The sequence below is a fragment of the Cydia splendana genome, chromosome 2 (assembly GCF_910591565.1).
Source record: "Cydia splendana chromosome 2, ilCydSple1.2, whole genome shotgun sequence".
NCBI classification, from domain to species: domain Eukaryota; kingdom Metazoa; phylum Arthropoda; class Insecta; order Lepidoptera; family Tortricidae; genus Cydia; species Cydia splendana.
In genome coordinates, this window is record NC_085961.1 from 587,931 (window position 1) to 612,514 (window position 24,584).

Sequence of the window (24,584 nt, forward strand, 5' to 3'; positions counted from 1 at the left end):
GTCAAAAAACCTAGAAATTCGTGTGACGTAATTAATGGATGACCCCTAATGTCACTATGACAATGTTCAAATTTCAGTTGGATAAAAGTGAAACATAGAACCCTGTAATATTGGGGCAGCGACTTCTCTCAGGCAAGGCAGTGGGTAAAGAATTACGACGATTTTCTAGTTGAATGTTGAGGTTTAGAAATTAAACTTATTATAATATACTTACATATTAAATGTTTTTTAACGTACAGTCGCCATCAGATATATCGGAGCGGCCAAGGTGCTTACAAATGTCTGAACACGCCTCTGTTGTCATTCAAAGCGTTAGTGTTCAGATATCTTTGAGCACCTCGGCCGCCCCGATATATCTGATGGCGACTGTACAAGAAAAAGATGTTATTTCTGTAGACAATGAATACATCGCAATATAAGCATTTTGAAATTTCCATCTGTATGAGATAAATTATTTTATGAATCTCCTTCAAAATTAAAAAGAGGCTAAAATGAAATTTCGTCACAATTATGAGAAAATGAATCTCTTGAATTGTTGTTATTTTATATATTTATTTAGATTTTTCTTTATTTATATTTTTTACAGATATTCATTTATATGCGCTTTGCCACACACAATGAGTATTGGCAAGGCGGTATTTAGATATTTTTGAACTCTTGTCTGTTTACAATGTATTTAATGGGACTGTAAAAATGGTAGAGTCAGCAGCTCATTACAGTTACTGGCTATACAGAATGGAATAATTAGTATATTGAGCCTTAAACTATGGTCCAAAAATATAAATGTTAGACTTGTATAAACCTAGAGTTTTCGAGTAGAATTAAACTTAGGTCCTAAAAAGGGCCCTTCATTTGGTCTAGTCTAATTAAAATTGTACAGACCCTACTTGGAAGTATTATTAATGATTCTGATATTCTTTGTAATGTTAAGGTCTGTTTATAGCCATCTAAAATGACATGAATTTAATAGTGGTTAGGTTTAGTGTGCTCTCGAAACTAACTTTTGAAAAGAAAACACCGCTTACAACCTCTAGCCGCCCAGAGACCCAAAAAAGGCGTGCCGTTGTATTTTGAATCTTATCTCAGACAAAATAGAATTGGATTCGTCTTGGTAGATTTTGGAGTATAAGTTTCTATTAACTTTTTCTGTCACGCAGAGATAACAGATTAATAATATTCGGGCTTTTAATTAAATTTTTTAGTCAAAGCATATAAGACGCGTATAGTGGAGAAAAATAGTAAGTTAGCTCAAGAAACTTTCTAGATGGCGCTGACAACCTAGTTAGGTACCAAGTAATAACTATATTACCTATGGCGGTCCTATCTATTTCAGCTGGTTATTTTTTGCACTATTATACCCGACACGACTTTAGTATTGCTTCGTGTGTTCCTCATATTGTTATACTACTTATTCGTTTTGCACCAGATTTAGTGTAAATTACTGGATAAAGATTTTTGAAAATGCAATTGTAGTTTTGAGAGCATTCTAGTTTGTTATATGTAACATTTGAACGTGCTTAGAATAATATTAGAAAGTGTACTTAAGAACATAGCTCCTAGTCTCCAAAGATTGTCTGTCCACAACATACTGAATTGAACTTCCAGTGCCCGAAGTCACGTTAAGGCTAATATGAACCATAAACTGTTGGCACTAAGGTGTATTATCGCTTTTCAAACAAAGTGTTCTTTCGTCATGGTGGTTCTGAGTTACTTTCGATTTGAATTGTATTTTGAAATGTGGACAGATTGAAACAAAATTGTATTGAAATTCCGATCGTAACTGAAGTATTATTCATATTATAATATAAATATATTTATTGAATAGTGTTAGTACAAATTATAGCGTTTTTATATATTTAACGTATAGATATTGTTAGGTGTAGTTGTATATTGGCTTGATCTCAATTTATTTGCGTGCTGGGATATAGATGGCGCTTATATTAGTTTTACATTTGGATGAATTATACTTCTACTATTATGAAATAAGAAGTTTGTTTTATTTATAAGAGATGCATTGTCCCTGACATTGTAGCGACACTTCACAATTACATTTAATGTTTAGAAATTGTGTATTCTCATTTTGGCTATTGACAGTGGTGACATATGGTGGTGACACTACTTTATCTTAACATAATTCATAAAATGACGATTGCATGCCAAAATTTTATGAAAGCCAATATCTAAACCCTATCTTGCGCGAAATAACACTTATAAGCGTTCTTGGCGCTGTGGCGCTACAACTACTTACGATGTCTTTAGACGTTCATGGCGTCCATATGACGTCAAAGAGCCAAAAAAACTGTTCATTCTATTTTTCATCTCCTTATCGTCACACGCCATCTAGTGAAATTCTTTTGTTTTAGGCGCTACGGATGAGGCGTAAATCTCCACTTTGGTCGACAGCGACATCTAGTTACTCTTTAAAAGTACTATTTAGCTTTGAATGTTAGTGTACGGAATATTTGCAACGATAGTCGCCAACGTCCATACCACGTTGAATACACCGGTTCTCGTCCGATCACCGAAGTTAAGCAACGTCGGGCGAGGTCAGTACTTGGATGGGTGACCGCCTGGGAACACCTCGTGTCGTTGGCTTTTTGCTACTGAATATTTTTATTTTTTGCTTATTATATGTAAGTACTAAGTACTGTAGGACTGTCTATCTGTAGGTTATTAGTTTACACACTAGCCTGGTGCTAAACTGCTGAATGAGGGTGTCACACACAGTCTTACATTTCTTCACACATGTATGATGTTTTATGCAGGTTTCCTCAACTGTTTTCCTTCGTCTAAAAGCAAATGAATAAGAACACTTAAATAAAAATAATCCGCATGTGGTCCCGTTTCATTTTATACCTACCAACTTATTAGTTATTACCAACCATGGACACCCATAGTTTGTTTCTCGTGCCGTGAAACCTTCACAACGCTCAAGTTTCACTTTTCGTACCACACTTTTGGAAACTGTCGCTTGTTCGGGTATATTATTAGCACGAGGATAACGTATTTACATCGGAACCTACTTTGGCACGATTGATTGGATTTTGAAAAGGAGTAGTAGTAAAACCTGTTTTATCGTGTCTAATTTAATAGTTATTATTATATCCACGCGTTGAACTAATATTCACACTTCTAACACCCTTTCCCCTCATTAGCATTCTACTAGCGACACCCAATTTTTACACCTTAGGTGCTCAGGAAGTCACGTCATACAAACAACAAACAAAATTTACTTTATTCATGTAGGCCTAGCAACAAGCTCTTATGAATCGTAATTAATCTTAATCTCATTATCAGAGCAATTTATTGATGTTAATATTATTCCATAATAAAATTGGATTATTATACATATCAAATTTAACACTAAAAATTTCACAAAAGGATCGTCAAACATTAAAAAGATTGTATAAAAAAATACTAGTCTAGAATTTCTAGAATAAAATCTAAATGTCAAAAAAAAAGCATAAGTAACAAAAGAAGTAGATAGTATTACATCGGAATATCCATTTCCTCATCAATAATCAAATATACCTAATAAATAAATAATCATTTCGAATAACAATTAATCCCACGTTGTAATATCATTCATGTAGTCTTGTGTGGTATAATAAGCTTTAGAAATAAGTTTACGCTTTACATAATTCTTAAATTTATTAATAGATAATTCAGTAATATGGTTTGGAAGTTTATTATAAACTCTTACACAATTACCCATGAATGATTTTTTAATTTTATGGAGCCGAGTGAAGGGCACTGCGAGCTTATGTTTATTTCTAGTATTAATATTATGAATTTCACAATTTTTCCTAAAATTTACAATATTTTTATGTACATACAGAATATTCTCATAAATGTATTGACAGTGCACTGTCATTATGTCAATTTCCTTAAATTTATCTCTAAGTGAGTCTCTATGGTTCATTTTGTATATTGCTCGAATAGCCCTCTTCTGCAGAACAAAAATGGTATTTATCTCTGAAGCACCGCCCCACAGTAAAATACCATATGCCATAATGCTATGGAAGTAACTAAAATATACTAATCGAGCTGTTTTCACATCAGTTAACTGACGGATTTTGCTCACTGCAGAAGCTGCAGAGCTCAGTCTATTCGAAAGAGTAGCAATATGGGGACCCCACTGGAGTTTAGAATCTAAAGTTATACCAAGAAAAACTGTACTATCAACTAATTCCAATTCCTCATCCTTCACAATGACATTTGTTTGCACATGCCTTACGTTACTACTAGTGACAAACTTAATACATTTAGTCTTTTTCTCATTTAACAGTAAATTATTAACATTGAACCAATTTACTACTTTTGAAATAGCATTGTTTACATCATTGTAAGCTTGTTGCTGTCGTTTGACTTTGAAAATAAGTGAGGTGTCGTCTCATATCATGGTGGGTCTTAACAAGGAATGGCAAGTCATTTATGTAGATAAGGAACAGGAAAGGCCCCAATATTGATCCCTGTGGTACACCCATAGAGACCAATGACCCAGGTGATCGCTGTCCATTCACATCGACCCTTTGTATTCTACCATTTAAGTAGGACGGATAGATGATGACTTTGAGAGTTATGAGACTATGACTACCTACCATAAGAAGATTTAATAACTGAGGTCTGGGAACAAGCGTGAAAATAACAATTACGTCATTCGAAAATATTTAGGTATCTCTATACCTACCTACCTACCTGTAGCTGTTAAGAGCGCTCTTACAAGAAAAGTCGAAATAATGCAAAATTGATGATACTAGTCGACGAAATTCAGGACTTTGCGCTCATTATTAGAAACAATGAGTACTTGTTCCAGTAAAAGCGTCTTCTTATCTTTATAAATATCGTTGTAAATATTAGAAAAAGGACTTATTAAATTAGTAATGATTTTTTTTCTGATGGTCGTTTCCGAAAAACCCCGTGAAGCACTGAATGGCGAGCTCTTATTTGGAAATGTTGAGAATTTTACTCTGCTAAACCTGGCTATTTTGTATTACTAATACCCTGTACTTTAGGCATATCAAACTATATTTTTCCTACATACCTTTGAGAAAGAGAAAATCAAAGTAAAACGAACTCGATTTTCTCTCCGAAACAAGTGTCAATTCCTACGAAAATCTACTTAATATCGAAGTCATTTTCATACTCAAGCAATCTGCAACGTTTGCTTATACTGTTGGTATACATTAGTGTTTATGAAATTCTACTATAATTTTTTGGCAATTTTTTGAAAACTACTCTATATTACCGATGACGCGCGCTGCGCCAGCTCAGTGCCGCGGCAGAGCTTGTAGAGGCAGGACGTGTGTCGGTCGGCTCCGCACATTTTCAACGGCGACGACGAGGTTTTTTATCATTGTGTGCGGCGGGCGCCGTGTAAAACGCTATACTGTGTGCGTGTAAACCGTAACGAGAGACTTTGATCCTAGCACTGTTTTTATAGTATTATAATTTATAATGGTTCAGTTTAATAAACTACCGGACAGGATTAAAAATATTTGATACGACCTGACATTCTATATGTATTTATTTGACTCAAGATAGTACTCAGGGTCTGATGATGGAGCCGGAAGGTGGTCACCGGTACCAATCAACCATGCAACTAAACCACTTCGTGTTTAGGCTCGTTTTATTCATCTCAACAAGATCTTTGACACAAGATAGTACTCAGGGTCTGATGATGGAGCCGGAAGGTGGTCACCGGTACCAATCAACCATGCAACTAAACCACTTCGTGTTTGGGCTCGTTTGATTCGGCTCAACAAGATCTTTGACTTAAGATAGTACTCAGGGTCTGATGATGGTGCCGGAAGGTGGTCACCAGTACCAATCAACAATGCAACTAAACCACTTCGTGTTTAGGCTCGTTTTATTCGTCTCAACAAGATCTTTGACTTAAGATAGTACTGAGGGTCTGATGATGGATCCGGAAGGTGGTCACCGGTACCAATCAACCATGCAACTAAACCACTTCGTGTTTGGCTTCGTTCGATTCGTCGCAACAAGATCTTTGACACAAGTTAGTACTCAGGGTCTGATGATGGAGCTGGACTGTGGCCACGGGTACCAGTCTACCATGTAACTGAACCACTTCGTGTTTGGGCTCGTTTGATTCGTCGCAATAAGATGTTTGACACAAGATACTACTCAGGGTCTGATGATGGAGCTGATGATGATAGACAGGTACCCGTCGCCACCTTCGCGCTCCATCATCAGACCCTGAGTACTACCTTGTGTCAAAGATCTTGTTGAGATGAATAAAACGTGCCTAAACACGAAGTGGTTTAGTTGCATGGTTGATTGGTACCGGTGACCACCTTCCGGCTCCAACATCAGACCCTGAGTACTATCTTGTGTCAAAGATCTTGTTGAAACGAATAAAACGAGCCTAAACACGAAGTGGTTTAGTTGCATGGTTGATTGGTACCGGTGACCACCTTCCAGCTCCATCATCAGACTCTGAGTATCACCTAGTGTCAAAGATCTTGTTGAGACGAATCAAACGATCCTAAACACGATGTGGTTTAGTTGCATGGTTGATTGGTAATGGTACCTTCCAGCTCCATCATCAGACCCTGAGTACTGTCTTGTGTCAAAGATCTTGTTGAGACGAATCAAACGAGCCCAAACACGAAGTTGTTTAGTTACATGATAGACTGGTACCCGTGGCCACCTTCCAGCTCCATCATCAGACCCTGTGTATCTTCAGTGTCAAAGATCTTGTTGAGACGAATCAAACGAGCCTAATCATGTTACTACATGGTTGATTGGTATCCGTTGATACAAACTTTACAACCTATAGGTACCAAATGCAATGACGAAACATGTAAATAAGCGAGTAGGTACCTATAATTTCTTTCGAGTAATATACCTTCATAAGTACGAGTATGGGGCTATTCATAAATTACGTCGTTTCAAATGGGAGGAGTGGGGGGGGGGGGTCTGGACATCGGATGATGGTAACATGACGTAGGAGGAAACAGATTCATCCGAAGCTTGATTTTTGGATGTGTTGAGGGGTGGGGGGGGTCAAAAATCGTCAAAAATAGATGACGTAATTTATGAACAGCCCCTATGTACATTTGCACTGCGTTTAGTATTTTCGTACTTACCAAATAACAGTTTTAGAACTTTATAAGTTAAGTACAGTTAGTGTTGTTATGGTTGATTTCAATATGCTTCGCGAAGGATCAAGAATGTTTAATCCATCATTGTAGTGCGAGTGTGGTAGAAGGGATCGGCATACTGAGCTCGCACGACCTGCCGCAGCGCGTAAAATACCTAAACTCGCTCAACGCCGAAATGTAATAGCGCTCTTAAAATACTGCAGCCGACCCAACCCTCACATACCACGCGAGGCCAAAGCATTTCTTCTGAGGTGATCAACTTCTTCAAATAACTCCAAAGTAATTTCAATCTAAATTGTAAAGACGTAAAGTGCAATTTTGAAAAATCATGTCCCCCATTCACTTAAGTAACTATTACACAAAAAACCACTCTATGACAAACGTAGTAAGGTAACTTAAAAGTCAAGTAGAAGCCTTCTTAAATTTATTCTCGTTATTCACGCCAATATCATATTTATGCACTTGTAAATTAAAGTGAAAATAGCGCGGCAATCGTAAAGGTAAGTATAAGCCGGTTTTACGAGAATGTATAGCTTGAGAATACTTATTTACGTTAGTCGACGACCATTCAAACTCGTTTGCGTAGTACTTTAAAACAAATACTAATTTCCTGTTCACCAACTAATATAGCATCTTTATAACTAGGAAATAAGGTTTAGGTTGGCTTGGTTTATACTTTGTAGTTGTAAAATAAAGTTTGTTTTCTTACCCCGATCTTCGGAGAATGCAACGCGCCGATTGGTTCTCAACAGTCGTTCCTTCGCCGACGAAAGGCGCGAACGCACAGCGCATGCGCGTAGAAAGACGCCATATTGTGGATGTTTTTGAAAAAAGAACGGTGTTTCTCGTGAACTATCGAAAACTTTGACGATTTGAGTTTTTAAATTAACTTTTTTTAAACTTTAGTGTGTGGTTTTGTTGTTGTTCTGCCAAGTGTATTGGAATTTACCACGTAGGTTCCGAAACGGGTTTCGGTCCCATCGACTGGATATTTTGTAACTTGCATAATTTTCTGATTGTTTACCTGCATTAGAACTGGTCTAGTGAGTTATAATTTACATACCTATTTGTTCGTGCCTTATTGGATTCCAATTGGAAAGGTAAGAATTATGATTATTTAAAAAACTTTTTCTTGTAATACCTACCTACCTAAGATGTCAAAGTCAACCTTAAAAGTATGAAAGGTTGTCGTGTCTAGAGGTAAACACAAAGCTCAATCTAAGTAGGTATCTTAGTAATAAATATATACCTACATACAAACATGAACGCTGAAAACAATACACTCTTTTTTTTTGGGCAGTCTTGTAAAAATAGGCTTCAACGCAATTAAAAATGAATGAAACAGAATTATGAGAATGGATGTTTAATGGATATGACCAATTAACGTATTATGAAAATATATATGAATATTAGTATTTACTGAAGACGTTTACCCCGGATTGAACTTACTGAAAAGACAAAAAAATCTACTTATGACAAGGCAGTATGGCTTAGAGCTTTAGCCTGTCCAGATGGACGAAAAAAAAAAGCAATTAAAAATGTAATCTCTTTCCATATGAAAAGCGGAAATAGAAAGAAACGTGATCTCCAAAATGACACGAGCGATCGATTGGTAGGGTGACCATATTGACTTCTCAAAAATGAGGACTGTCTCGATTTGGTAGGTTGGTAGGTACTAACCTATTTTATACTTAAAACTAACGGATTTAGATAAAATAAAACCCGTGATTCATAGCGGTTATCGTTTTCTTCGCGTTGTCCCGGCTTTTTGCCTCGGCTCATGGGAGCCTGGGGTCCGCTTGGCAAATGGCAACTACTAATCCCAAGTTTTTACGGAAGCGACTGCCATCTGACCTTCCAAGCTTCTAACCCAGAGGGACAACTAGGCCTTATTAGAATTTATCCAGTGTCCTTACGATGTTTTCCTTCACCTAAAAACGACTGGTATCGAAATAATGTATTACTCAAAAATTTAATCAGAAAAGACATTAGACTTGCTTAGCATCTAAGGGTACCCATATCATAATTATCACGTGATCTAGTGACAGGGGGGGGGGGGGGGGGGGGGTGTTTGCGTTAAAATCACCTAGCCTGGCGGCTAGGCTACCAGCGCTCTGGATAATTTTGTACCCGGTAGAACTGTTCATTTTAAACTCTTACAATGTTAATAAGTTTAGTAACCATTTAGAAGTGTAGGATTTAAGTCATAATAGAAATACATAAAAAAAATCTTCAATATTTTTTTTAATTAAGCCTATCCAAAAGCGACTTGCAGGAAATGCTCCGGGTCCCGGATCATCATTCGACGCGTCAGATAATAGGTATCAGGTTGTTATTACAGAATTTACAGACAATGATTCATTCATGTTGAATGTGTGCGTTATTTGCATGTGAATATGCACACAATACACATTTTATTATTATAAAATACAATTGCCAATTAAAAATAGCTTACGAGTCTGTTTATCAATGGAACAAGTGTTCTTGAAGAACGGTGCCCATTACAGGTAGATTAAGGCCAGCGTTGCGTCAACATACAAATGTCAAGTGTCATGTCATAATTAAACTCTGAATGGTGTTTGTATGGATCTCGCAAGGTACTTAATTGGTAATTTGATAATTAATTAAAAGGGAATTGTAACTGTAGCAGGTTGCAGCTGACTTACATGGATTGGCTAATCAAATGTAAGTTTAACTAAATTTGATTCGATAAAGAAAGAAACGCCGATCAAAAGGGTCTTTGTTGTTACTTTAATTGACTTTTCTTAACGTACGTGAAGGCAGAAGTAACAGGGCTCTGTTATTTCTGCCTTCACCTACTATTTATATAAATATTTAGTAGGTACTCTTAATTTTTAATTTGATAAGGATTTCCCTTCATTCCTTATCCAAATCCCAATGTCCTTGGCAACATAATGCAAAGAAAATCTTACAATATTTTTAAATGTTAGACAAAAACTTACACACTGAACTTTTCCAAAAGTTACGTGACGAACGTAAAACTAATATGACTTTGTTATCACAATATTATGTTAACACTTACACAACGGTAGTAAAATAAAACCCTAACAAATATGTAGTCACGCCGGCACGCAACGCAACGTTAAACAATATATTTTGCAAGGCTCGGCTTAGCTCAAACAACTTTCCCTTGCATAACTCCTTAAATAAATTCACGTACATATGCTAATCAGCGATTATCTCGGCTCATCTTCGCCGCTCCCAAATACTGCAGTTCATGGACAAAGTCTTCTTTTAATTTGCCGCAGTGTATAATTAGTGGGCGTTGAAAACTAATTCTATCTACTATCGGTAGATGATTTTATAATAATTTAATAACTGTTACTGCGTGAATCGCGTTATTAAAATATGCTAAAAATGTTTAAATTCGTTTGATTGTCGGATTAATTAAGTTGTTGTAATTACGTTTCCTTCATTTTCTAAAAGAAAGTCTTATTTTAATATTTAACAAATTTATTACCGGTATATTTTTTCGTTACGCAGCAAAACCAAAATTATTTAGTATGCAATCAATTAATACTTAACTTTTATTGTTATAACTATCGATAGTGTACAGTCAACTGTAAAAATATGGGTGTAGCCAACTTATTCAAAAATATGTCCCATAGTTCTTAATTCGCTGACATAAGAGCTATGGGACATTTTTTTGAGATAATTTATGCACCCATATTTTTACAGTTGACTGTACCTACATTAAGTAAATTCAGTACTACTTAGGTATATTATGTTTCGTGTGCATCGCGTGTCTGAATGTTGATTGATAGGCGGATCCTGAATTTTAGTGACAGTAGGGTAACCATATTGACGAGATACTTTACCTACTCACACTTGACAAATTCATTATTTATTTTTAGCGTTTTTAGGGTTCCGTACCCAAAGGGTAAAAACGGGACCCTATTACTAAGACTCCGCTGTCCGTCCGTCCGTCCGTCTGTCCGTCCGTCTGTCACCAGGCTGTATCTCACGAACCGTGATAGATAGACAGTTGAAATTTTCACAGATGATGTATTTCTGTTGCCGCTATAACAACAAATACTAAAAACAGAATAAAATAAAGATTTGAGTGGGGCTCCCATACAAGAAACGTGATTTTTGACCGAAGTTAAGCAACGTCGGGAGGGGTCAGTACTTGGATGGGTGACCGTTTCTTTTTTGCCGTTTTTTGCATTGTGGTACGGAACCCTTCGTGCGCGAGTCCGACTCGCACTTGCCCGGTTTTTTTTATAATAAATTTCTACGTAAGTATACAGAGCAAGGAAAAATCTAGCACCTATTGAGTTGGTATAGCGAATGAGATCATTTTAAACAATGCATCTTAATAAATAAAAATACCGCTGTACTTTCTGCAAAGACAGAAACAATTAAGAAGCTGTCACAAAACATTTTAATGCGTCGTTAACGGCCGATTGCTCACTAAATACCTCTGCAATGTTTACACGCTTGTCTCCCACGGCTCCCAGCCTCACAATACCTATTCAAAGATACCAGGAATTTATAACTGACACGGTACAATTGCTCTGGTTGCGAGGTCAAAGGACTCCGCCTACGGTCCCAACCGAAAGTGTTTTGTTTTTGAAGACCTTTTGTGAGTTCGTGTGAAACAGTAAAATTGAACCCAGTCTATTGCTTGGCTGTGAAGGGCAGTAGGTACCTTGAATATACTCCGAGTGTGTAGTATACTATTTCTTCCGGGTTCTTTGGCGTTTATATTCCGTGTAAGAAATTTTCGAGCAAATCAAATTTATTTTAGCATTATCATTCATTGAATGTAATGTAATGTCAATACTTCAATTAGTTGTGAACATGTAAGTACCTAATATAGCTTCATGATGAGCTAATGTTTATGATTACTAATCTTAAACATAACAACAGTGACAGCAAACGCCGAATCATTAATTATAATATTTATAATTATCACTAGCATAAATATCTATATCTAGTTTTCGTTCGAGTTAGTATTATGCTTGTAGTTAAGTTTCGTTCAGCCCTCTCGATCTCCCATTTCACAGTGGATCTACGGCAATCCTCTTTCAGCACTTAGCAAGCGATTTCACCGGTCCATCTACTCTGAAAACCAATAATCCCCAATCCATTATAAACTCTACCTAACTTCATAACAAACTTATCTTTACATCCCATCCACCTCAAACGTTTGCAAACACCATTGTAAATGCCCTGTGTACTTCCTAAAAATGTCGTAACTGTAATCACATACGTTTAGAGACTAGCCTATGAGTAATGGCCTCATAGTGAAACTCGGAACAATCGTAGGTTACACAATCCGATCTGATCATTGTGCCCTGTGAGTCTTGTTTAAATGGGATTGGGTTGAGGCTTGTGAGCGGGATGAGAGAAAGGTGTGATGTGTGTGTAATTGGTACCTGTACCTCTGGTGTCGAATGATATTTTTATTTTTATCGATATTTTTTGTCTCGTAAAATATTTTTTGGAAGTTTAGCACATTAATTTATTTAGAAATGTAACACTTCAGTAATAAAATAAATATACGGTAAAACCATTTTAATTCAAATATTTTTTAAATTATGCCTAACCGAAATAGACTTGAAGGAGCTGTCATACTTACCGAGTAATAAAATAAAATGTACCGAGTAATATTCGTCTATTAAAATCTTAAAAAAACCACATCCGATCTAAGAAACCTACTATCGCGCAAAATATGGCAACTTTCCGAAGTTTAGTTTGAAATCAGCATATTTCGAAACCTAGCTAGAAACTAGACTTGGCAAAAACTTGGTCTTTCCGTTTCATTACTTAGTATGACCAGTAAGCAACCACCTGCCGCATTAGGTCGGGCACGCGGCGAAATGTAGCCCGTTCACAGTTATTTATGTTCAGTATGACCACGTACTTGGAGCCTAGTTTGTCGTGTTTACTTTTATCTGTATCGAGAAGGTATCTGAAATATTATCGACAGAGTTATTTCGGCTTGGCATTAGCAAAAACAAGGTAAAGTATTTTTATATTGGTAATAAATTGGACCATTACCATTGTACTCAATATTCATGTTTACAATAAGTTACATGGCTCAGTTTGTATAAGCTTACTATATGTTTATTAATTATAATTGGGTCTTAGAATAGTTATTACAAAACATTTGTAAATTATGTTACATAATATCGCAATACCTAACCTACATGCTTGATTTCACTGTTACACATCAGTTCTGTTATCTTTACAATAATGCGTGAATTTTCGTATTCTCACGAATATCATGCTTAACAATAATACCATTTAAATGTATCATAAATATCACAATAATTACGTTTGTTATCTAAAAAATGATGACACATCAAAACCAAACGTACACGCAAAAAATACGCACCGTATCTCAGGCTCGTTACAAAACGTGAGATCGCTGGCGCTGTACACATCATTTATCTATGGAAACATGCGGAAATTTAGACGTTCCCATACACACATACAGTAATGAATGAGAAACGTGCTCTCACGATTAAATTCTAATAAACTAAAAATACGCAGTTTCGAAGGAGTTTCTATGATATAAATAGTTCATTAAACTTGGAGGCGTCAAAATTTAACTTTTAAATTTAATGTTAGCAGTTCACTTCACAAACATCTTCTTCTTCGCGTTATCCCGGCATTTTGCCACGGCTCATGGGAGCCTGGAGCCCGCTTGGCAACTAATGCCAAGAATTGACGTAGGCACTAGTTTTTACGAAAGCGACTGCCATCTGACCTTCCAACCCAGAGGGGAAACTAGGCCTTATTGGGATTAGTCCGGTTTCCTCACGACGTTAGCCTTCACCGAAAAACAACAGGTAAATATTCAGTTCACAAACATACGAATACTAATAGGTAGGTAGGTAAATACTTATACTATGTACTTATTTAGTTCGTGTTTCTGATAAGTAGTAAGTTTTAGAACGGTCTACATATACTCATATCAGTAGAAGAAAAGAATGAACTCCTATGGCAAAATAATTTCATTCTTGTACTATTTTATACCTTGTCTAAGTGACAATGATATGAGTTCCCTAGCGGCTTTCATATTGATTGATACTGTGACTAGATAGATACTAAAAGGTAGGTGCATACATCAAATTCCTACATTATATGTAGTAGGAGGAAGAAAGTATTCGCTACGGAAATCGTGGACCTTCATTTTCTTTGACCGTATCGTATGGCACATGGCCTTAATAATTAAAGTTTCTCTCATTATTATTTGACGTGCAGAGCTAGGTTATTAAATTATGAGCCTCACGATTTCTATTAAATACAGTTACATTTCTAAAGAGCTTTGCCCTGACGGAGCTTTTATAGAAGAAATTATTAAACTGAAACATTTAAGTTAATGAAGTATGTATTAGAAGCCTTAAATAATTTGCTAAGGGTCAGTATTGTCTCAGAGTAGATAATAGTGCTATATATGTGAACTAAGTTCTTGTCTAGTCTGATAACATTAAAAATGTAACTTATGTAACCAAAACCAACAGTACTTACTTAAGATACCACCTAAAAACAGCCCCTAGTTGACCCTAAGAACTCGCTGCGCTCAGTTGATTTCATAGTAAAAAGAGCGACTAAGAATGTATACATTAAATGTAGAAGATATTACAATTTGTATTTATGTGTAGATATGAATATGTAAAAAGTAATTGACATGGCAGATGATTTACCGACCTTGGTACTTTGTATGGTACATCCTTTGCAATTCTAATGACCTCGGCTGATTCAGGAACTTGTTACACTCGTTCTCGTTATAAAGTATAAACATAACACGTTTATGAATTAACTATTTCTATAATTATAGTGCTTCCGTGCAAGTCCTACAATATAGGCTAGGCTTAAATTATACATCTTTGTTATATTGTAGTAATTGTTTTAAGATTAATTTATATTAATAAATGTTGCTTTTTCATGTCGCTGTTAATATTGTACCTATGGACTTATGAAAGAGCACTTGAGGACTACTTACAAAATAAATGTTTAAAATTGGAATTTAAAATTTTATACATACATACATATCTATCATGTGATATTATTAAGATAATTTCCATGCAAATGTTACCCGTTGAAGCACTGCACTGTCTTAAGCCTAAGTACATGTTTTCTTAGCGTAACACTGTGGGAAACTAGAAATGTCTATAAAATCCTTCCAAAGCTTAAAAGAAGCTTTAACACGCTACCTCTAACTAATAAACAGCTAACTTTTTATGAGCATTTAGCAATTACCCAACGCCACACATAGCGACAAATACAACCATTGAGCGTTTACAACACCTCCGCTGCTGTTTAGAGATCCCCACAAAGAAGTCTGTAGACTCAGTCCCAAAAAATAAATCTGAATGACTCTCTTTTGCCTACTTATTTTTTTTTACGCTGGTTGGTACCTATTCTATTAAAATAAATTTGAATGTAAATGCTTTTCGATATGTTTTAGTAAATTTCGGTAGAGGTTAATACTTCATACAATGTACTTTGATTTTCAATAAAGTAAAACAGGTTTTTGGGTAAAATCGCTGAAAATAACCTTAGAGACAACATAATCAAATCAAGTATAAAGTAGTCTAAATATTTTTTTTTTGTTTTTATACACATTTTTTACGTTTCTATTTTAACCCCCTTATTCATAAAACTATACGGGCCTGATTTAGTTAAATTATGTTTGATCGCTCTCTTAGAAATACATAAGTCAAAGTGACAGACAAGGACAAACGATTATTAGCTAATTGAGGTTTGTAGCGCGTTTATGAATAAGGGGGTTAAACATAATTTATTAGTATAAAATTATTACGGAACCCACTTATCAAAGGTACATAACTTTTTCTGCTCGCGCATGACGCAACGGCCCGGTATGCGCGGAGACCGGTTTGCGGAATCTAACCGCGTGGTCACTCTAGCTATTTGTGGGCTTGTGGCCATACCATTTTCTTTTTTTACAATTTGGCGTTCTGGCGTTTGAAAACAGACATATTATGTTTAATTTTAATTTAATGTTTTGTAAAAAAACTGTTTTCCCATAAATTAAAGATTACTAAAGAAATTACAAAATAATTGAAATACGCGCTGTGTTTGAATTCGTTTTTTTTTTCCTATTACCTATTTTGTACCTACTCAACTACTCATTTAGCTTGAACTTCTCAAAGAATGCATTAATTAATGATGTCCGTTTTTAAAATAATTTAACATTTTTTTTATATAGCGTAGACTGGCTTGCATTACTACCGACTCGCAATACCAAACAGAAACTTTTTATATATATAAGGTGTAACAAATTCCTTCAAATTGCCCAACACACTTCAGTAGTTAATCAAACACTATGATTATATAGGTTCTTAGCAGCATTCCACGCATTGCCACATAGTATACATTGCGTCAATTCAGGCTCTAAATCACGGGTACAAAGTCTTAATTTGATTGATCTACTTTTTCTATCAGTGTGGAAACAGTGAACGGCTGAATTGTGCCATTTGACAAACTTATATGAGCAGGTGGTAGAATGTAAAATTAAGTTAGTCCTATAACATACTTACGCAAATCTTTTATGGAGGTGTGTTTGGTAACTACAGAAATAACTTTGTAGTTTTTTTGCTTATGTATAAATGAGGCTTTGATTGATAATTAAAGTAAATGATTGATTTTCATGTTACAAAGGCGGATGTTATAAATATATTTCTTAACAACAAGTTTGTTTGTAAAGTTATGTATTTTGTAGAATGATGCTAATGATGTTGATCGTATTTTTTTTACGGGTGGATGAACCAAATTAAATATCTGGCCTACGTAAACGTTTGAAACGCTATCCCAAAGCTCAACTATACAACACATTGTGCATAACCTTTAATACTTCATATAATAGCCATGTAAGGTAAACTAAACGTCCTAATGCTCGATATAAAACTGCCCAAAAAACGACACCCTGCTGTCACATCTTTTTATTTATTTAAAATTGAAATCAAACAAAAATGCCCATATTACAAATAAATTATAATACATTTTTATAAACTTTTTAAGCGACAAAACGACAATAAATAGTTTAAATACTCGGACGTCTATCTCAGTAGTTAACATCTTTTTCATTTCCAATATCTTGCTCACGTTCCATGCCAGGTTTATTCAACTTATGAAATACCATTTTGAAATGATATAACACTGGTAACAAGTACCGTAAAGTAAAACCACAGACTAATTCAAAATAACGCAACCAACCGCTTAAACTAGATACCCGATTCGCAATAGCAATCAAAATGTATATTCAATCGAAAAAACTACATCTTAATTACTCTTTACGGCCATATGTAGGTATCTTAGATTTAAATGTTACACCAATAAATTAAAAACCATGATTTATATCAATTACATTGATTGTAGAATCTATAAAAATAGCAATAAGATATTGAAATTGCATTAGAATCAGAGGGCCTACCGCGAACCACGTTCAACGTGTTGCCTCTCTGTTGCACGTTGCACTTGTAAATTCGTACGTAAGTGTGACAGGAAGGCAACACGTCGAACGTGGTTCGCGGTAGGCCCTCAGTTTCAACTACACTTCTAAGATGTCCAATTGGCATTATACCGTATATGTGCACATTAAAATACTGGATTGAGGACACACGATCTATTAGAGGCAACCTTCTACTACTATGTTTGTATTGACATATAAATATATAATTCGAATAAGTTTAGTATGCAGGTTAACTGATTAACATTAAAAAATCGCAATGGAGGCAGTTAAATACTAGTTCTGCAGCTAAATCAGCAATTTTTGCATTTCTCAGAATAATTATGGCTCTTAAAATCAAATTACATATTAGTAGTTAGGAAAATAAATCTGTATATATGGATTTAGAAACCTGGAATGTTCTGCCTAAGTTCCAAAAATACCTACGGTACTTAATAAATAATAATTGTTAATTCTGAAATAATGAAAGTCCTGGATTTGAGAATAAAAAAAAGTACATGGTTACCCCATTCGCCATATTTTTGATATGAAAGTAAGAATTGTAAAGTTGAATTTGTGTTTATAACTTATACAAATCTTCTGTCCGCGATTTCGTCTGCGTGGGATGATTATGATGATTAATAAAACTATCCTATGTCCTTCCTCGGGCGTAGGGTTGCCATACGTCCGGATTTGTCCGGACATGTCCGGATTTTAGACCCTTTGTGCGGATTGCGGCCGGACTTGGCATGTGTCCGGATTTTTAGGAATGACCTTATAAAAATAAAATGCGCGCCCGGGGAGGGGGCTACGGGATCGGGCGAAGGGAAAGGGAAAAGTAGATCCACGATACAGTACACCGCAGAGAGCAGCGCGCCGCCGGGGCGTCGTTCAAGTTACGCCAAATCTCTGCTACAAGAAATGTCCGGATTTTTATCAGGACTTTTAATTCTTCCATATGGCAACCCTACTCGGGCGTCGAACTATCTCCATACATTTTTTTGAAGTGAAAACTTCTTTAGCGGCGCTGGGCACATTTTGAGGTGGGGAAAAAATTGTAAAATCGAGACAGCGTACCGCGTAACGCGATCACGTGACCGTAACGTTTCGATGGCCACTCATTTAAATGGCATTTAAATCAATAAAGAAAAACTCAATGACATAACATGAAAAAGGTTCTAATCTTGTACGGGTTGAAATACGAGGATCTCACAGTTACATTCTAACTTTATATCACTCAAATATGATTCAATAAAGCTACATCTTGATGAAATCACTAATAAAAGTGGACTCTAGTACTGGTGAATAAAACTCAAAATATCATGACCGAATATATTTAGATGCGAGCAGGTCTGCAAGGTAACTTTACAATTTCTATTCGAATTTTAAACAATTAATGCTACAAATTTGAATTTCGAATTTTAAACAAACTCACTGACCAGCAATTTCGGAACAAAAGTTTTTCAATAGAAAGGAGGATGGGTCAATTATAGATAGTGCTGCAGACATTTTGGACTAGTCATTGAGTTTTCACTTCTGTCGGCACTCCCGGAGTGCAACCCGTTGTTTTTTGTATCTGAATGGGTTCAGCCTTAGAGGATATAACCAACGGAGACGCCATGTCTAAAATTTTCGGTACAAAATAGTCTGCCGTTTTTTGCGGGGGAGGGGCACATCAAATGTATAGGTACGTCATGTCAGATAAACGTCAGTCCATACATATGGTTGACATGTGGTTGACCATTGGCCGCCTATTTTCGACAGAGGGGAACGCCTGTTAATGGCGGCTCCAGAGGGTTCAGCGGTGGAAGCGTGACGAGGTGACAGACAGGCAGACAGACAGGGTTACATTCGCATTTATAATATTAGTAGAGTTTAATTTTGACAGAAGTATAAATAACATCTTAGTAGTTAATTTTGACAAGACAACATCCTCAATCCACAAGGGCTTCTTCTATCACGTTGCTTCAACACCTCCGTTCAAAATGAAACTTTATACGTATTCTTTTAAGGTCTTTTCCCGCAACAGTTTAGCGATGCTCCACAAGGCCGATTGCGACACTAGGGCCAGGTGTAATCGTTTATTAGATACGTGTAATTACGCGTGGCCTTATGCCCTCCGCACGATCTGTATGTACTTATGTAAGGCATCTTCTCTTCAGTAGGGTTAGCTTGGCACAGACCTACTGCGAATGCGAACATCGATAGTTTGATCTTCGCAGATGGCCGCCAGTGTTTTTTTAACTTACAAGCTTTGACTTGTAAGGGCTCGCTAATCGGCTAATAAAGGCAGGGCGTCGTGAATAATTTTTCATGTCAAAGGGAATCGCGTAAAATTTTCTCATGGATCGATAGAAAATCACGTCCTGCTATGAAAAATGTTGAATCTAATAGCTAGTGTATTAGATTAGTAGATATTTATTATAAAAAAAAAAAAAAAAACATTTTCCGGAGCCCTTGACGATGAGACGTACGTCACACTTTCCTACTAAACTTTTTAGGCTGAACCCTTTATATAGTTTCTGAAGAATCTCAAAATTCGTTCACACCGGGAAAGCTAATACCGATTACCGATATACCATCGCCCACACTGTTAACTGTACATCGGTGGACCTTATGGCTTTAGTAATAAGGTCCACCGATGTACAGTTAGGAGTGTTGCTGTTTGTACGACTTCAATTACGTCCTTTTCAGTAGACTATTCGCGACTTGTGGTATCAAACGACCCGCATATTTATTTATCCATTCATATGTAAGCATTAGCTCGTGTCGTAAGTTTTAAACGTTACGTTTAACATCTTTAACACCGTTGCTTGCAAGTTGTAGCTTTGTAACTGTTACAAGTGTTACAACACAGCACGGGCCACACACCATGACATCTCGCAACCACATTACCCTGAATGACTCTAAATATCTCTAAACTGACACTTTTGTGGTTTCAGTAGTTTTGAGTTCACTCCAGCGTGTTAGAGTAACTAGAGTTTGTGCGGAAAGAGAAGAGTCGTAGAATGTATTGGATCCTATACATTTCACAACTCTTCTCTTTCCGCACTGATTCTAACTAGGCTTGATTGTCAAAATAACACGCGCTACTGAATAGGAAACTTTCTGTTCACCAAATTTTTATCAAAACCAGCAGGCGTATTATGGATGACTTTATCCACATGATAAAATAACTGTAACTTTTTAACACCGCGGGATAGAAAGTGACGGACACCGTTTTACCACACTGGCATGTAGACAAGAATGACCATCATATCCGTACCTACTGACTGAAAAAATATCAATAAAAATTGGTCCTAATTCGTTTCGGTTTCTGCGTCATCTAATGCGTATAACCAATGGGTTTTCTGACCACTATACCTACTAAATAATTATAATGAATATAACTAACATTTTTTTTATGTATAGGTAATTGCAAATTAGTATTATTTATGAGAACAGAGCTGACCCCCATATAGGGTCAGAATAAAATGAATACCATTGCCCTTCTTCACCGTCCCTTGCGTATTTGGTCACGGTCATGTACCAAAATCATTAAATAGCAGTATGTAATCATTTATGTTGTTTGAATTTGAACCTTATTATAACACGTATAAAATCGATATTTCTATAGAAATTTTCTTGGAATTATTACCATCTCAAGTTAAGTGCCAATGCATGCTCATTTTAGACAGCTTTTACACCTAAAATTTATGGTGAAGGATTTTGAACTGTGTGGCGAGGGACTAAGGTTGGATATAGAGGGGGTTGATTAGGTTGTAATGTAATATGTATAATATTACGCAAATTAATTAAGCAAGGATGATTCGTTGATTAAATATGTGCGGAAAATACCTAAACATACCACTATATTAGGACCTTAGGGCATTTATTAATTATACGACGTGATTTTACATTATGTTACCTATATATTATAATTAATATAAAATCCGATAAAGCCCACTAAAATTAACACTAAACACTATCACAATTTATTATTAGCTCCTGAAATATTTTTCCATTATAAAAACAATTTTGTCCGTATTAAATAACCTACATGGTCACCCTTCTCAGGACGTGTTGGAAGTCGAAAATAAATCAAATAACTAGTGATTATATTATCTTTGCAAATAGCAACAAATTAGGAAGTTTAGTAAATCTTTCTCCGTTTTTGTTTTCCATGCGTGATGTTTGGCGAATTTAAAAAAAAAACCGGGCAAGTGCGAGTCGGACTCGCGCACGAAGGGTTCCGTACCATAATGCAAAAAAAAAAACGAAAAAAAAGCTAAAAAAAAAACGGTCACCCATCCAAGTACTGACCACTCCCGACGTTGCTTAACTTTGGTCAAAAATCACGTTTGTTGTATGGGAGCCCCATTTAAATCTTTATTTTATTCTGTTTTTAGTATTTGTTGTTATAGCGGCAACAGAAATACATCATCTGTGAAAATTTCAACTGTCTAGCTATCACGGTTCGTGAGATACAGCCTGGTGACAGACGGACGGACGGACGGACGGACGGACGGACGGACGGACGGACGGACAGCGAAGTCTTAGTAATAGGGTCCCGTTTTACCCTTTGGGTACGGAACCCTAAAAACTAGGCCAAAATGTCGATTTAATTAAAGTAAAAGAAAACTAGGTACCTTTGGTAGGTAATAGTAATTGGTAGTAAATTATGAAGATATTACAAAACTTACAAATTTGCGGCTACAAACGCTACAAATGATACAATCCAATGTTTTGTTCTACTTTACACAGTCCTTTATTTATCATTTAGCCGCACAGACTTCAAAGCTTGCCAAGACAAATGCAATTTTGATTTGTCAAAATAAAGATTCAAGTTACAATGGAACCGGAGACCTTTTTATAGGCCTCTGGGCGGGTAGAGGATATAATATTATGGTAGCGTAGCGGTAACAACAGCGTCAACAAAACCAAAAAATCTCCCCACGCCGCCGTATACGCCCATTATACTTAATGAACTTTAATGTATTGTGAGCTTAGAGGATATAACCAACGGAGACGCCATGTCTAAAATTTTCGGTACAAAATAGTCTGCCGTTTTTTGCGGGGGAGGGGCACATCAAATGTATAGATACGTCATGTCAGATAAACGTCAGTCCATACATATGGTTGACATGTGGTTGACCATTGGCCGCCTATTTTCGACAGAGGGGAACGCCTGTTAATGGCGGCTCCATTGTTAATTACTCCGAGATTGTGAGTATCAATCGTGTTGTATAATAAGATAAGGATGAACGCTTCGACCTTGGTGATGGCATCAGGCTTGTGGTTCACATATGACCAGCGAAACCAGTATCATTTTGATCTGCGACTGGGCCATTTTATTTAAAGTTACATATGCATGCCACTTTTTTTCTCAAATTTCGATCCCGCCTCGAAAAATATGAGGTTTCCGAAATTTTTCAATGTAAAAATTTTGACGCTGCATCGCTGCACCGCTGAACCGAGTTAAATGTACATAATTTGGTATGGAAATAGTGAGGCTCGGGGAACGACATAGTATAGTTTTTATCCATCATCATCATCGCCATTCCACGAAGACGTTGCGGGCAGAAGCCAGTTACACATACGTGTAATGAATTAGAAGCTCAAATTATACTAGAAGGATTGTACAGGCACCCCTCGTTTTGTGAACCGGTAACAAAAACGCGTAGGTTTGGCTCATCAAGTTTTTGCGGCTTTTTGTAGGGATACAAGAAGCGTGATCACGTTAATGGCTGGGATAATACCTTGTTATATTCATACGTAGGATACGAGTATAATAATAAACACTAATCACTTTAAGTAGAATATGTTTTTGTTATGATTTTATTCCAAACTTTTAATCTAACCTTAATTTGCCTACCTGAGTTTCAATAAAAAGTATAGGTGTTAGGTAAGTAGTAATAAGTATAGCCATTCTGCTGGGGCCCGTTAAAAGAGACGACGGCAGTTGAAGGGTTGAAAGAATGCCGACATAGAGCAACTACAGACAGCCGAGCCAAATAAAAGATGTGAGACCAAACTGACCAAAGCACATCGTCTCCAGTGGCTTGACTACATTGAAGGGTAAGAAGATCGGACAGTCAAATTGATATGACTAATATATTAATGTACACAGTTCGTAAACCTTATTATTACAAAAGGCAAGGCATAAGGTCTACCGATGGATAGTTAAGAGTGTTGCTGTTTGTACTTGGGACGTGGACGTCATCCTATAAGTATATCGGTCGGCGAATAGAATGGAGGTGGATCTCCGTGAGTGAAAATCGAAATTCGAAGAAAATTCACCTACATCTCTACGTTATTCAAGTGACAAACAATCTTCGAAGTTCGCAATAGCCTACTCCAAAAACAATGAGCACACATTCTCACGGACCGTGCTGGATGAATGTACCAAGCGCGTGCGCCATCGATTTCATGCTGTCGAGAGAAAACAAAACGCTAATATTTGGGAATCGCACTCTTGCTTTCATTCGTTAGCGGTCTCTTAGCAGTTACTCGTGAAACTATGTTGTGAAACAATTAAAAAGAGAATCACGGAGACAAACACAAAGATTTACAAGTAACATTTTGATATGAGATATCGCGAGAAAAAGAACAAAAAAAAAAACTAAAATATTGCTATCGATTTCATGCTTTCGTGAGAAATGGGTATCGCACTCTTGCTTTCATTCATTAGTGGTTGTTAGCAATTACTCGTGAAACTATGCTGTGAAATAATTAAAAACGGACTTACGGAGACAACACAAAGATTTTTTTTTTTAAAGAGATATACTTCGTAAGAAGAGCGAATAAAAAACGTTAAAATAGGTACTAAAATATTAGGGTGGGCTGGTAACTAGGTACCTACCACCTAATGAGTGGTTACACTTTTCGTCCCATTCAAGCAAATACTTGCTAAACTTCTTGGAAATCTATTGCCTACCTACTAGATTATAAGGTTGATTGTTGGATTAGTTGGTAGCTACAGCTACCAAAAGCAAGGGAGCGATTACAATGTTGGTCCCGTGCAAGCAAATCCG

General features: G+C 36.3%; 1 protein-coding gene and 1 non-coding gene across 4 annotated transcripts in view; both read left to right on the forward strand.

The window, feature by feature from the left end:
- Positions 1 to 2,476: 2,476 nt before the first annotated feature.
- LOC134806189 (5S ribosomal RNA) lies at positions 2,477 to 2,595 on the forward strand. The gene has a single exon (XR_010146484.1). It is a non-coding gene; the product is annotated as a 5S ribosomal RNA (ribosomal RNA).
- Positions 2,596 to 8,006: 5,411 nt separating this feature from the next.
- The window catches only part of LOC134801598 (uncharacterized), a 77,106-nt gene continuing 60,528 nt past the window's right edge, over positions 8,007 to 24,584 (forward strand). For 2 of the 3 annotated variants that reach the window (XM_063774225.1, XM_063774231.1), the window contains exon 1: positions 8,008 to 8,227. The gene's annotated coding sequence lies outside the window, so the exon portion shown is untranslated. Of the gene's footprint in view, positions 8,228 to 24,584 lie in introns of all 3 variants that reach the window. The other variant, XM_063774219.1, reaches the window with a different exon arrangement.